This window comes from Limulus polyphemus, unplaced genomic scaffold (assembly GCF_000517525.1).
Source record: "Limulus polyphemus unplaced genomic scaffold, Limulus_polyphemus-2.1.2 Scaffold1241, whole genome shotgun sequence".
Taxonomy (NCBI): domain Eukaryota; kingdom Metazoa; phylum Arthropoda; class Merostomata; order Xiphosura; family Limulidae; genus Limulus; species Limulus polyphemus.
The window spans coordinates 204,208-219,193 of NW_013666851.1; positions in this window are offsets into that span (position 1 = coordinate 204,208).

Consider the following 14,986-nt stretch of genomic DNA (forward strand, 5'->3'; position numbering starts at 1 on the left):
GTACTGGTTAGAGTAGAGTACTAGTAACACCAGACACTGTAGAGTAAGTACTAGTATCACCAGACACTGTTGAGTGAGTACTAGTACACTAGACACTGTTGAGTGAGTACTAGTAACACTAGACACTGTTGAATGAGTACTAGTATCACCAGACACTGTTGAGTACGTACTAGTATCACCAGACACTGTTGAGTGAGTACTAGTAACACTAGACACTGTTGAGTGAGTACTAGTAACACTAGACACTGTTGAATGAGTACTAGTATCACCAGACACTGTTGAGTGAGTACTAGTAACACCAGACACTGTTGAGTACGTACTAGTATCACCAGACACTGTTGAATGAGAACTAGTAACACTAGACACTGTTGAGTGAGTACTAGTAACACTAGACACTGTTGAATGAGTACTAGTATCACCAGACACTGTTGAGTGAGTACTAGTAACACCAGACACTGTTGAGTACGTACTAGTATCACCAGACACTATTGAATGAGAACTAGTAACACCAAACACCGTTGAGTAAGTACTAGTATCACCAGACACTGTTGAGTGAGTACTAGTATCACCAGACACTGTTGAGTAAGTGCTAGTAACACCAGACACTATTGAATGAGAACTAGTAACACCAAACACCGTTGAGTAAGTACTAGTATCACCAGACACTGTTGAGTGAGTACTAGTATCACCAGACACTGTTGAGTAAGTGCTAGTAACACCAGACACTGTAGAGTAAGTACTAGTATCACCAGACACTGTTGAGTGAGTGCTATTAACACCAGACATTGTTGAATGAGTACTAGTAACACGAAGCTTATAGTGAAGGGCAGTTATTGTGTAGCTCACGAAGCTCATAGTGTAGGGCAGTTATTGTGTAGCTCACGAAGCTCATAGTGTAGGGCAGTAATTGTGTAGCTTATGAAGCTCATAGTGTATGGCAGTAATTATGTAGCTTACAAAGCTCACTGTGTAGGGCAGTAATTGTGTAACTTACGAAGCTCATAGTGTAGGGCAGTAATTGTGTAATTTACGAAGCTCATAGTGTAGGGCAGTAATTGTGTAACTTACGAAGCTCATTGTGTAGGGCAGTAATTGTATAGCTTACGAAGCTCACTGTGTAGGGCAGTAATTGTGTAACTTACGAAGCTCATAGTGTAGGGCAGTAATTGTGTAGCTTACCAGCTAGCATTGAGGTAGTAATTGTGCAATTCACAATACTAGTAAAGTGAAGTAACAATTATCTGATAGATTGTTTATGAAGAGTATTCATGATGAGTAAACTGGAATGGACGACAACTGCCTGTTGTAAAAACACAAGTGTAGAGGACGACGTTTCAAAGGTCTTCCGTCTTTTGTCTTCACAGAATAAGTAGTTTGATGTTGTAGTGTGAAGTAGAAGTTGTATAACACACAAAGTGATAGTGTGAAGTACAAACTGTATAACACACAAACTGATCGTGTGAAGTAGTAATTGTGTAACACACAAGTTGGTATTGTAGAGTAGTAGTTGTGTAACTCACAAGCTGGTATTGTAGAGTAGTAGTTGTGTAACTCACAGAGCTAATACTGTGAAGATAATAATTTTGTAACTCACAAACCTAGTAACATGTGGTAGTAATTGAGTGACTCAGAATTTTCTAATAACTTTTGCTCTTTTTTTGGCATCTGTAGTTTGCAGCCTTTTACGAAATCATTGTTTTATGTTAAGAACTATAAGAGAAGATAATTTTAGCATTATTCGAGAATGTTAAAGAGTTATAAACTTATATCGTTGAGTTATTCTTTGCCTTGAAGAGAGAATGGGCACTTCTTTCGAGCTAAGTGACGTGGCTTCATATTGGCCACGAAACAATGTTTACCGACCAAGAAAGGAGATGTTTGCTTTCCAAACGGAATATATGTATTGTCAACTATTGGTTTCCTGGATCAATGAGATATAGCTAAGAGAGTTTACCTTCACTAAAACCTTAACTGTAGTAGAAAACAAACAATAGCTTTACTTAACCAAGAATAAGGCCACGCTGTTTTTCTTATTTTCTAAAAGTACTTTGTCGATATAGTTTTCGTGTTGAAATTGGGTCTTGAGGCATTATGTATATCTACCAACTCTACAAAACTGATTGATAGAATTACAAGTTCTCCCTACATAAGTAGCTTTAAAAACAATTTTAATCCTTACAAGCCAACAATCTTCTACTTTAGAGAAGTGTTACTATTATTAAGATTTTCTGTTTTTCTACTATTTCATTTTGAGGTTTCTAGCGACTTTTCTGTTAACATTAGAAAATTCAGATTTTCCATGTTTGTGTTTCTAGTAACCTTGTTGTCAGTGGATCTGTTTCTGGGTTTATATCGAGACAGTGGTAAGTTTACGGAATTAGAACGCTAAAATCCAGTGTTCGATTCCCTGCAGTGGATAGAGCACATAGCCCAATGCGGCTTTGCTCTGAAACAGCCAAACAAACATCTGTGTTTATATTATTGTATTTTGTGGCTTTTAATGACTTTGTTATCAACGGATCGTTTACATTATAATCTATCTGAGAACAAACGTGGATTTTCCATGTTTATTGCATTTTGTGGCTTCTAATAACTATGTTATCAACGGATCAGTTAGATAAGAATATATTTGAGAACAAACGTGGATTTTCCATGTTTATTGCTTGTTGTGGCTTCTAATAACTATGTTATCAACGGATCAGTTAGATTAGAATATATCTGAGAACAAACGTGGATTTTCCATGTTTATTGCATTTTGTGGCTTCTAATAACTATGTTATCAACGGATCTGTTACATTAGAATATATCTGAGAACAAACGTGGATATTTCATATCATTATTGCATTTTGTAAATTAGGAAAGTCTTGTTATCAGCGGATCTGTTACGTTAGTACGTATCTGGTAACAGACTTAGATTACCAATGTTTTTGTTTCTTTGTTTGTTTTGAATTTCGCTTAAAGCTACACGAGGGCTATCTGCGTTAGCCGTTCCTAATTTAGCAGTGTAAGTCTAGAGGGAAGGCAGCTAGTCATCACCACCCACCGCAAACTCTTAGGATCCTTTTTTACCAACAAATAGTGGGATTGACCGTCACATTATAACACCCCACGGCTGAAAGGGCGAGCATGTTTGGTGGGGCAAGGATTCGAACCCGCAACCCTCAGATTGCTAATCGAGCGCCCTAACTTGTTTTTGCTATTGCATTTTGGGGATTCTAATGACTTTGCTGTCAGTGGAGAAGTTTCATTAGAATTTATCTGCTAACAAATGTTTTCACGACTAGTGAGTTGCAGCTGACGCACTATGTGGATTCTCCAAAGCCATCAATTTAACTTGTGATTTCTCTTCAATCTCTAATTATTGTATGTAGTTTAATGTAATAAATACATTCATCACCTCATTATATACTCTTAATAAATACATTCACCACCTTATTATATACTTGTAATAAATACATTCGCCACCTTATTATATACTCTTAATGAATAAATTCAACACCTTATTATATACTTGTAATAAATACATTCACCACCTTATTATATACTTGTAATAAATACATTCACCACCTTATTATATACTTGTAATAAATACATTCACCATCTTATTATATACTTGTAATAAATACATTCACCACTTTATTATATACTTGTAATAAATATATTCACCACCTTATTATATACTTGTAACAATTACATTCGCCACCGTATTACGTACTGTTCCTTTCTGGTTTTATATTGACATAAAGCACCGATTAAATTTGATATCACCGCTTTGTTACCTTCATAACAATGTTCGTTTTATGTGACCACCGCTGGTGAACGCATAAGCTGAATACTCCCTTTAAAAATTGTAGTGAATGATGTATTTACTCAAATAATGTAGTTTTCATTTGTTTTTACGCCCTTCTTTACGTGATTATTTTTACAGAAGTTCTCTAAATGCGAATGTCCTATATTCCATAAGCTGCTACCGTTTTCTCCTCTACTCACCCTGGCCTAAAAGCTAGAACATACTGTGATATAATGATAAATACCACTGGTATAATGGATTGGAAGGACTGAACTGAGATTCCACAGAATTTCCAAATGAAAGAGCTAATACAAATATATCCTGAATTGATTCCACTGCCTGAAAAACCATGAACCAGTTTTCAAAGGTTTCCTTGCATGTACCGAAAATTGTTAGGTGTGGTTATGCCAGGTAAAGTGTAGTAAAGGCCTTGACAGGATTGCAATGGACACAGAGTAGCTCTTGGGTCCAATAATGTCAGTATTGACTAGTGAGTTGCAGCTGACGCACTACGTGGATTCTCCACAGCCATCAATTTAACTTGTGATTTCTCTACAATCTCCAATTCTTGTGGTCCTTTCAACCTCTGAAGCAAATCTCTAGTGTAACGGGAAGAAAGAAGTATTGAATTTTCGACCACATCATCGCTGTTTTGTTTTTATAAAGCTCAAAATTTATGAAGACTAAAAGAAACAAGGAAACAAACATTTTCACAACTAATGTTATATAATTTAGGTGCACTTTAAATGTTCCTAACACTCATAAGTTTGTACTTTTTATTATTCTCTGTATAATATTTCATTGACAGGAGACAAACGTGCAATGTTTGAGATATTCTAATAGTTTTACGCTATTCAATATTAAATTAAAAAATCGTCTGAGGAAAGTAAATGTTTGACTAAATCTAATAAGAGTGTTTGAGCATTTATAACTTTTGACAGCACTTTGTAAAAGACAGAAACATCTCTATGTGACTGATGTCACGTAACCTACCTTGCTTTTCTTTTACTTACAGATAAATTCGAATAGAAATCTTAAGTTCTTCCACTGGGTAGCGTGAGATAATACATAGTTTTTTGTGGATATTTTTTCAGAAACGTATACACGATATCTGAACATTTTTGCTTCACATTTCGTTATTATATCAGTAATCCATGAGCCTAGAATTACAGGTACTTTAGCTTTAATTCTTGTTATTTGGTAAAAATAGGTATATTTTTTAGTTTAATGTGTAATAAAAACCAAAATAAGAATACAGCTTCTCGAACTGATATCATTCGTTCTGTACAATTAACAAAAACCATTTGTTATGCAAATACTGTCTTTGCATTGAACTTAAAATCTTTCATTGATTAGGAAAGAATTTATTTAAAGATACGTGTTTGTTAAATGAATATCTATCCTTGTTAAGTATTATACATTCATACTTCACAGACTTTCTTTCATGTTTTAATACTAGTTTTAGTTCAAAACTTTTACGTTAAGAAGTTCCATTTTGTAATGTAAAGTTCATTTAAAATTAATTAAATATAAATGTTAATTCGGATCTGCCTTTCTTTGAGGCAATAATTATTTGGAGGAAAGGAACTGGAATACCTGAAACAGAATCATAAGAACTTCATCCAAAGATAACAGTAAAATGTTTTCTTGGTTCAAAGAAGAAATAACGAGTAAACAAGATTAAGTAACTACAACTATAGAAAAATATAAACATATGATTAAACAAAAAGATTTACAAAAGGCTTGAAATGAGCTGAACGAATTTAAATAATATGAATTCATTATCTTTAAATATTTAGTCTAACGATATTTGCTGCCATATTAATTAAGTATAAACAAATAACTTCAGCAAATGGATCGAATTGTACTTTGAGAGACCTTTAACCACGTTTGTACCGTGTACCAGAGTATAACCCTAACGAATACTTTCTCAACTTTCGAATCTGCAAATCACTCCAGCTGTTACTTGTAGCTACAAATACTGAGACATCAAATCAGGCGGAAAAGTGTTTTTAAATGTAACGTGAAATAAACGCCTTTTTTGTTTGCACATTGTGACGAAATTTAACAGAGTAACTATGTTTTCTAATGCTTTCCTGGCACATTAGAGATGCCGCCTTCTGTCCAAGAACTCGTGATACAGTAAATGTCAAGTTTAAACTTCAGATTTTACACATTATAGAATAAAGGTCAAGTTTAAACTTCAGATTTCACACAGTATATAATAAAGGTTAAGTTTATACTTCAAATTTTACACATTATAGAATAAAGGTTAAGTATAAGCTTTCGATTTAAAGGAAATGGACAAGTCTTGCAAGGGTATTAAGATTTTTGTTTGTTTGTTATTAAGCACAAAGCTACACAATAGGCTTTATGCGCTGTACCCACCACGAATATTGAACCCGGTTTTCAGTGGTAAAAGCCATCAGATTTACCGCTTATCTACTGGGGGAGAGGCTAAGATTTTTGTTACTTTAGGAGGTATTTGAGTTTTATCTAAGTGGCTACTCTTTGATTGCTTGAATTTTCAAAGCAGCGCATATGATTAGTATAGAAATAATGAGAGTCATCGAATTAATATCACATCATTTATATTATACTGAAGCTCATTTGTCCACCTTAGCACTCAGTTCATCGTAGGGAATCGAACCACGAACTTTACCTTTTTAAGTCAATAAGCTTACCGCTGACCCACGGGGAAACATTTAAGTGATAAATATATCACTTGCTATGCACATTTAGAATACCGAAGAATATTTATCCTCTATGTAAAGGTATTGCAATGAACTAATTTATTTTCGTATTCGTAAAGTTTTGGATTTGTTCTCTGATTCTTTAGTGTTCTAGTTGTTTTTTCCCCAAAGGTTCGTAATATTTCTTTACGGATTATTGAATGTTCTGGTTGATTTTTCTTCAAAGGTTCGTAATATTGGCCTTCACTGATTGATGAATGTTCTTGTGTTTTATTGTTTTGTTTTTTCTCCAAAGATTGTAATTTTGACCTTCCCTGATTCTTCAGTGTTCTGATGGTTTTGTCTCCAAATGTTCGTAATACTGACCTTCGCTGATTCTTTAAAGGTTTGTAATATATTTTTTCCAATGACTCTTGAATGTTTTGTTTGTTTCCTCTGGGTGTCATCATTTCTGTCTTTACTAATCAATAAATGCTTTTTTTTTGTTAATGTGGATTCTGCATTGCAATAACTTTATCTTGTTATTATCGCTTAAACATACGAAGAGTTTGTATTCTGTTTGTATAGTGAAAGATTATTGTGACACTATTCTATAATGACCATTAGTAAGTAACATTTTCTGAAGGTAAACTTAGTATCTAAAGGTTTATATTTATTATCTTCACTGACAACATAAAACATTGTGTCTGAGACTTTTGTTTTCCATGATTTCGGAATAAGTCTGTTCATTCACATTATTATTATTTAGCAATAAATGAACTCTTTTGGTCATCGAGAATTAGTAAATTTTGTTATCACCAAATATTGAAAAATTTTGTTAAATTGTAAGTGTGGTAAATTTTGTTATCACCAACTAATGAAATAACTCTTTGATTAGTAGAGGTTTATAAAATGTATTTCAATTACCACATCTGATTGTCCCAGGAAACCATGAAAGAAACAATTAGATCATAAAAGTTTAAATTTATAGACTTAAAATGGTAAAATTTGGGTTTCGATTCCACGCGGGGGACAGAACGCAGTAAGTCCATTGTATAGCTTTAAACAATGATAAGAATTAGTAAAACTTGTATATATTCCTACCCTCACTTTTCAGGTAGACAATATTAATTGATATCAAGCTCAGTCGAAATAAAAATTTGCAATCACGATTCGGATACAAATTCTAAATTTTTTAATAGCTCGAAAGCAGCAAGTACAAACATTTTACACCGAAGCTAACACCAATATTACGATGTTCGGAGCAAGTACAAACATTTTAACACCGAAGCTAACACCAGTATTACGATGTTCGGAGCAAGTACAAACATTTTACACCGAAGCTAACACCAATATTACGATGTTCGGTTCGACTTCTTCAGAAAACCTAAGTCCGTCTTCTATTTTTCCTCTATGGCTTGCATAACGTTCTAGATTTTCTTTTCGGATAACCTGGTATGGTTATGGCGCTCGACTTGCAATCCCCGTCACCGAACATGCTCGCCCTTTCACCCACGAGGGCGTTATATTGTGACAGTGAATCTCACTATCTGTTGGTAAAAGAGTAGCCCAAGAGTTGGCGGTTGGTGGTGTTGACTAGCTACTTTCCCTCTAGTCTGCTAAATTAGGGGCTGCTAGTTCAGATAGCCCTCGAGTAGCTTTGGGTGAAATTCAAAACAAAAACATTTTGAATGACACAGGAAATGTCGGCACTTGTTTTCAATTACATGACTCTTATTCTGCACGTGTTTCTCCATATATGTACTATCACTTTGACAGAAATATGTAGAGGTAAGGTGGTCATTTCTCGAACTATATGTTTTTTCGCCCTTCGACTTTCATAGAGGATGTTTATAGTTTGCTTGTGGTGAACTTCAATTACTACATTTACTCCTCTTAATGGAAGTTAAGTCTGAGAGAGTGCGCCCTACTTCCGAGAATCTCATAAACGGTGTATCTCTACTCCTGTATGTATGTCCAACTTCCAAGAACCTGATAAACGGTGTATCCTCACTGCTGTCTGAGTCCGACTTCCAAGAACCTGATAAACGGTTTATCCACACTTTTGTGTGTGTCCAACTTCCAATAACCTGATAAACAGTGTATCCACACTTTTGTGTGTCCAACTTCCAAGAACCTGATAAACGGTGTATCCACACTTTTGTGTGTCCAACTTCCAAGAACCTGATAAACGGTGTATCTATCCACACTTTTGTGTGTGTGTCCAACTTCCAAGAATCTGATAAATGGTTTATCCACACTTTGTTGTGTCCTAATTTCAAGAATACGATACATTGCTTATCACCATCTCTGTATGTTTCCGAGATATCTCTCCTACTAAATAACACTTAACCTTTTCCACAACTGTAGTCTGATTTGTTTTTGCTCTGTCTTGCGACGCATGTTAGTTTACCATTTGTTGTTTAAAAAGTTGTTTTCAAATATCATCACAGTAGGCAGATGTTTTTACGTCTTCTCTATTTTAGGAGATGTTAAATTAAATATTGTAATAAGCCTTCGAAGTATTAGTACCATATAGGTGTTTGGGTGAGTGTGCAGTAATAATCTTTGTCAAGAATAAAGACCAAAGAATTATCTTAAATTTCATTTCTATTCTTCCCGTTTCTCCAGAATGCGTTGATTCTCAAAGAAAATTCTTAACTGAAAAGGAAGTCTTGTGATAAGATAAATATACTCACAATGTGAGATATGCGGTAGAATGGTTCTCATTTAGCGCTGTTTGACGGAAAGTGGGGTAGGTTAGCTTTGCTAATCCCTTGAAGATAAAACACGTGCCCCCCAGTTGCACAGCGGTATGTCTGCGGACTTACAACGCTAGAATCCGGGTTTTGATACCCGTGTGGGAAGAGCACAGATAGCCCACTGTGTAGTTTGTGCTTAATTATAAATAAACAAACAAATAAAACATGTGGTTCGATTTTAATTACCTGGAGATGGAACATGGTGGTACTTGGATAGTTAATCATCTTGAGATGAAATGTGAGAAATGGTGAATTTATTAATGACTTTGGAAACCACCTGCTGTTTTCATAAAAATGGTGAAATAAATCAGTGTCCACCAATCCTATTTGACCAGTCAAGTCTTAGCATGCAGCTCCAATAGAGTTTTGGGCCGTGATCTGCTTAAATATGCTCTTAAAAGTCCAAGTGTAGCTGCAGAGGACGATCCATGGAAAGTTTGGACGTCTTTGGTACATGGTTCTAACAACGGAAATTGCTGTGTTAGGAAACTACGTGTTATCCTGGAGACCAGAATGAACAAATACGACGGTGGAGGAAGTAGTAAAGGAACACTCTTAGAATCAAACATTTCTTTATTCTGTTTACGTTAGCTCAACATTACAAAATTATTGTTTTTATTAGATGCTATGTCTTAAAACGTTTACATCTTACATACTATATCATGCGCAAGTTAATTAATTACTCTTTCCTTCTTACGTATTTAGATTGCAGGTTCGACAAATGTTCAGGGGCGTCATATGTAGCATAAGCTAAGTTTGTTTTTGAAGAACAGATAAGAGTAACAATTACACGTGTTTAGGCGTGGTAAGTAGATCGATGTGGTTATTAGACCGACACTCAACTTTCTTACTCTTTCATTGTGAACGTAGCGGAGTTAATTAATAGAGCAGTTACAGAGTGAACGTAGCGGAGTTAATTAACAGAGCAGTTACAGAGTGAACGTAGCGGAGTTAATTTTTATCTTTCATACATAGATCCGATAGAGGAAGTAGAATAAATGGATTGTCTTTTCTCGCAAGTAGAATACTACAAACACCATTTTACGGAAATGACTACAGCGTTCCTTCTAATGTGACCGGGCGTGATCTAGTGATTAGTGTACCCGAATGTGAATTCTAGGGGCCGTTATTCGTATCCCGTTGCCGCAAAATCAACCTCCGCACCATGACAGTGTGGTTGCGTTATATGAGCGACAGTCAAACCTCACTATTTTCGATGAATATAGTTCAAGAGATGGCAGTAGTTATCTTTCCTTTAATATATCAGTTCAAAATTATGGGCAGCTAACGCAGGTATCCCTTGTGTATCTTTGAGCAAAATTGAAACAAACAATCTGTTTCAGAAGAACTTTCCAAGCTCCCGTTCTTTTGCTTGTTTGCTGGTAAACGTAAAAGTACCCAATGGCTATTTGTGCCCTGCAACTGCGGGTATCGAAACCAGATTGTTAGCATCATAATCCCCCAGTCTTTCCGCCGAGCCATTGTTTCAACTCCCGTTCTACTTCTGGTTTTGATAATATTCACTTACAATAGCGGATAAATACTAATGCAGATCTCCACTTCTTCAAAAAATAACGAAAGAAGGTTGGTTTTCGCATGATATTTAAAACTTCGTGAAAACTATACAATGCTGAAAGTCGGTTTTCACATGATATTTATTCTACAATTGCCAGTCGAATACATGAGACAGCTTACTGACATCTAACATACACTAACACTAATTAACTGACATTTCTCTGTGTCCGTAAGTACCTTCCGTTAATACTTAATTCAGCTATTTCTAACTTTTGATGTTTTTTATATTTTTCTTTCGCATTTAACAACATTTTATTTTTCCTTCTATTCCCGAGAAGCTAATATACACACCTAGTGGTTTGATGAAACTTTACGTCTGATGAACAGGTCAAACTCGTCAGGTAGCGCTGTTGCATGCGTAGGCTGGAAATTATGAAAGCTGTGTGAGCGCGCTCTCCTGGTGAGAGGCAGCCGATCAAATAAAACTGCTATGCATTGATGGGGCCAGATCAGGCAGACACCAGGTGATGCGAGTAGCAACGTGTAGTAGGTAGTACAGACGTTGGGTTCCGGCGCGCCAGTGTTAATATCCCGGCGGTTACTTTCAATTACTAGGGCTGATCGAAGACTAAAACGCCGTAGCTTGCTCCGTGTGCCTTGAGGGCACCTATTTATATAATGTCCAGTCATTATATTTTGTAATGAGGTACTTTTGACTGACTACGAGTGGTTTCAGAGGCTAATATTCTGCTGTTAGTAAAGTTGTCACTTCCTAAGTTACACATATTGTGAGAAAGAGTTTTCTAGCACTGGTAACGTATAGTGAAGGATCTAAACAACGTTATACCATTGTCTGGGGACGAATGGGCAGTGTGGTAGCAGAATGAGAAGTTTGATGATTCCTATGGTCAGAGAGTGATTCATTAGTATAGGTAGATGTTCAGAGCTACAGAATTCGGTACAGTGTAGTCTCTCAGTTTTATCCGTCTGTTCTAGCTTGTACTTCGACCGAATGCTTTCCTCTCTGATAACAAACTATCACTCAACCTGCGTGGCCACTGTCTCATAAAGCCGGCTTGGTAGTTTGCATCACAATAACTGGACTGAGTTATTAAGATATAAAACCAGTAACAACTTCTTTTATATCACATTCAGGTAGTTGTTTATTTAACTTGGGTCAAACACTGAAACGAAGAAGTAAAATTGGGCACCGAAGGATTCTATACGTTGGGTTTCATATCAAGATTGTAAAGTGTTATCAATAATCGTATTAATATCCATCAAAAATTGTGACAGTTCAGTACAAGAAATAGTTACTAAGTGAAACAGAAAATAGAACCCAGTTTGTCACTACTGTCAGCTCTGCTCATCAACCAATAAAGTGAAAATAAAAACTGGTGAAGCTTCATCCTACTCTATAGTGAACAATAAAGTGGCTCGTTCTGCATGTCAGAGGAATAGTTTATTCGCCTGAAAGGTAAGGCTAGACTAACGAGTGATTTGATTCGATTCGATTCGATTTTTCACTTATCCAAACACTATCCTTCGCTTTCAGAATTCTTGTAAACTGATTATTCAGACGGAAAAACTTGCTACATTAGATCGAATTTATCCAAACTCGACGTAAACAAAAAAGCTTCCAGAAGTATTAGAACTATAACTTTGTATGATTTTACATACAAATTACCACTGCTGCGAAAGCAACGAGTGTTGATCATCTCTAAAATCCTCGATACATGTAAACTACGCATGATCCCAGTAGTTGGCCATTTTGGATACCCTATAAGATCATAGACAGTGCTAGTTATCCTCGGTCCTAACGGCTGGTTATTTTTACGAGTAAGATTCTACACAAACATAAGATATCCTCGATCCCAAAAGGTGGTAGTTTGTTTCCCTGAAAGATTCACAACCGTAATAGCTAGTCTGTTTGTTACTTGACTCATATGACATTCTGCTCAACTTTGAAATTAATCATACTTTCGTAGTTTAGTAAAATACTGTGATTCAACGGGGATTCGAACCTATGGCTCTTAAAGTAACCTGTCCGCCAAACAAGTATGATCATCCAGACATGCCGGCCACGCCTTCTAGAAGCGGACGACAGAACAAGCTTTTGACCGTTCTTTTGGTGGTTGGAGTGGTGATCTTGGTACTTGTCCTGGTTTCTGGCACCATCTTGTACGTCCACTGTAAGTGATGACAATAACTTGTACCGATGTTTTACAATGGTAGAGTATGTGGTAATGCAGGAGTAACAACTAATGTAAGTTATGCCTAAACCATTGTGATTTACAATATACGTTTTCTTATATGGTGACTAGAAATGGTCAAGCTTAGGAGTAACAAATTCACATTAAAATTAAATATGACAATTTCAGAATAGTAACGGAAAAAAATAATGAATGCTCGCTATTTATGGGGTAGAACAGATTTAAAACATTTAGGGGAAACAACATCATATCAGGTAAAAATTAATCATTTTCTGTAGTGTTCCTCGTGGTAAGTCAAGTGATTCATCAGTATGTGTTATGGTGGGAGAAGATGTAAATAAAGCTGGGACAATCATCTGAGTTATAAAGCTGGATATATTTCAATTAATCATAATACAAGCAAGAACTGTAAAAATATTTCATCAGTGAATTATAATAGCCTAACTTGGCCTGGTAGTTAGGGCGCTTGACTTGCAATCTACGGGTCACGAGTTCAAATCCAGTCACCTAACATGATCGCATCTTTCAGCCGTATTGGCGTTATAAACTGAGGGTCAATCCCACTTTTCGTTGTTAAAAAAAGTAGCCCAAGAGTTGGCGGTAGGCAGTGTTGATTAGCTACCTTCCCTCTTGTCTATCATTTATAAATTAGGGACAGCAGGCGCGGATAATCCTCTAGTGGCTTTGCGCAAATTAAAAAAGAAATAAAAGTAATGACAATCATATTGTTAATAATGATAAATTTGATCGAAGCGACCGTTATTAAATTTAGAGAAGATTATTTGCTATTAATCGTTTTAAAGTTAAGGTTACGCTAACTTAGGGATGTTTTTCATCTACTGCTAATATTCCATCGATATCTAATATATTTGTACGCTAATTTAAGGATGTATTTTTCTACCTTCATTGTTGACAAGTTATCGATACGTAGTATGTTTGTACGCTAATTTAGGGATGTATTTTACAACCTCTAATGACGAATTATTAAAACTTCATCGACTATCTATATGTACTTGTGCACCCTGTGGGACTATGGTACGTTTACGGACTTACAACTCTTCAATATGGGGTTCGATTCCCCGGGGTGGACACAGCAAATAGCCCAATGTGGCTTTGTTCTAAAATAACCAAATCTTGTAGTACCATGTTTAGTGTATAGAATGTTGTATTTTGTTGTAACAGCAATATAAATGATTGATCGCCCTTTGTCAGAACGGATTTCGAGGTCCCTGAATATTACCTCCTCTACCGTTGATTGATTTTAGCCTCACGTCCATGAATGTATACTATTTACATTATAAGAATCTTTCGCTAAGGTCAATCTTAGACTTCACATCTTGCCAAGTTTTCTGCTGACCTTCCTCAGTTTGGAATACTGTATCACTATGAATTACGGTTATTTCCTTTCAGTCTTCCCAAAGTTTACCAGTTTTGAGCTTTAGATAAGTAATAAAATACTTAAAACGTGTATTTTTTGTTTTTATTGTATCCATTAATCCATAAACCTGGCAATGAAAGAGATAAGCAGACTAAAACCCATCTGAAGATCACCGTTCACACATCTATGATTCCAGCTTCTCAGTTCATCCTTCTCGTTGCTTTAAAAGTGTGGCTGGAAGTACAAAACCCTTGTTTACTGAGTCACCGTTAGGATGTATGTCTAGCTTCGCAACGGTTTAAGTGATCTTTATGTATGGTTCGGTGTTCTGAACCCGTTATCCATTGCGGTCTTAAACAATCTGCTAATGACATTTCTCCGCAGGAGAACCTTGAAATATTCCACCCTTTGTGTCTACGCCATTTAACAGTCTCGCTGTATGAATATTCCTTTTCAGAATAGTTTTTTATATCCGCCCAGCTATATATCTACCTATGTGACACAGCACGGAAATTCGGGATGAACCGAACATAAAGATGTTAAACATGTCGTCCGTGGTGCAACATCTTATACATGTAGGGGGTTTCAACTAACAACTAGAAACCGGGTTTTGATACCCGTGGTGGGCAGAGCACAGATAGCCTATTGTGTAGCTT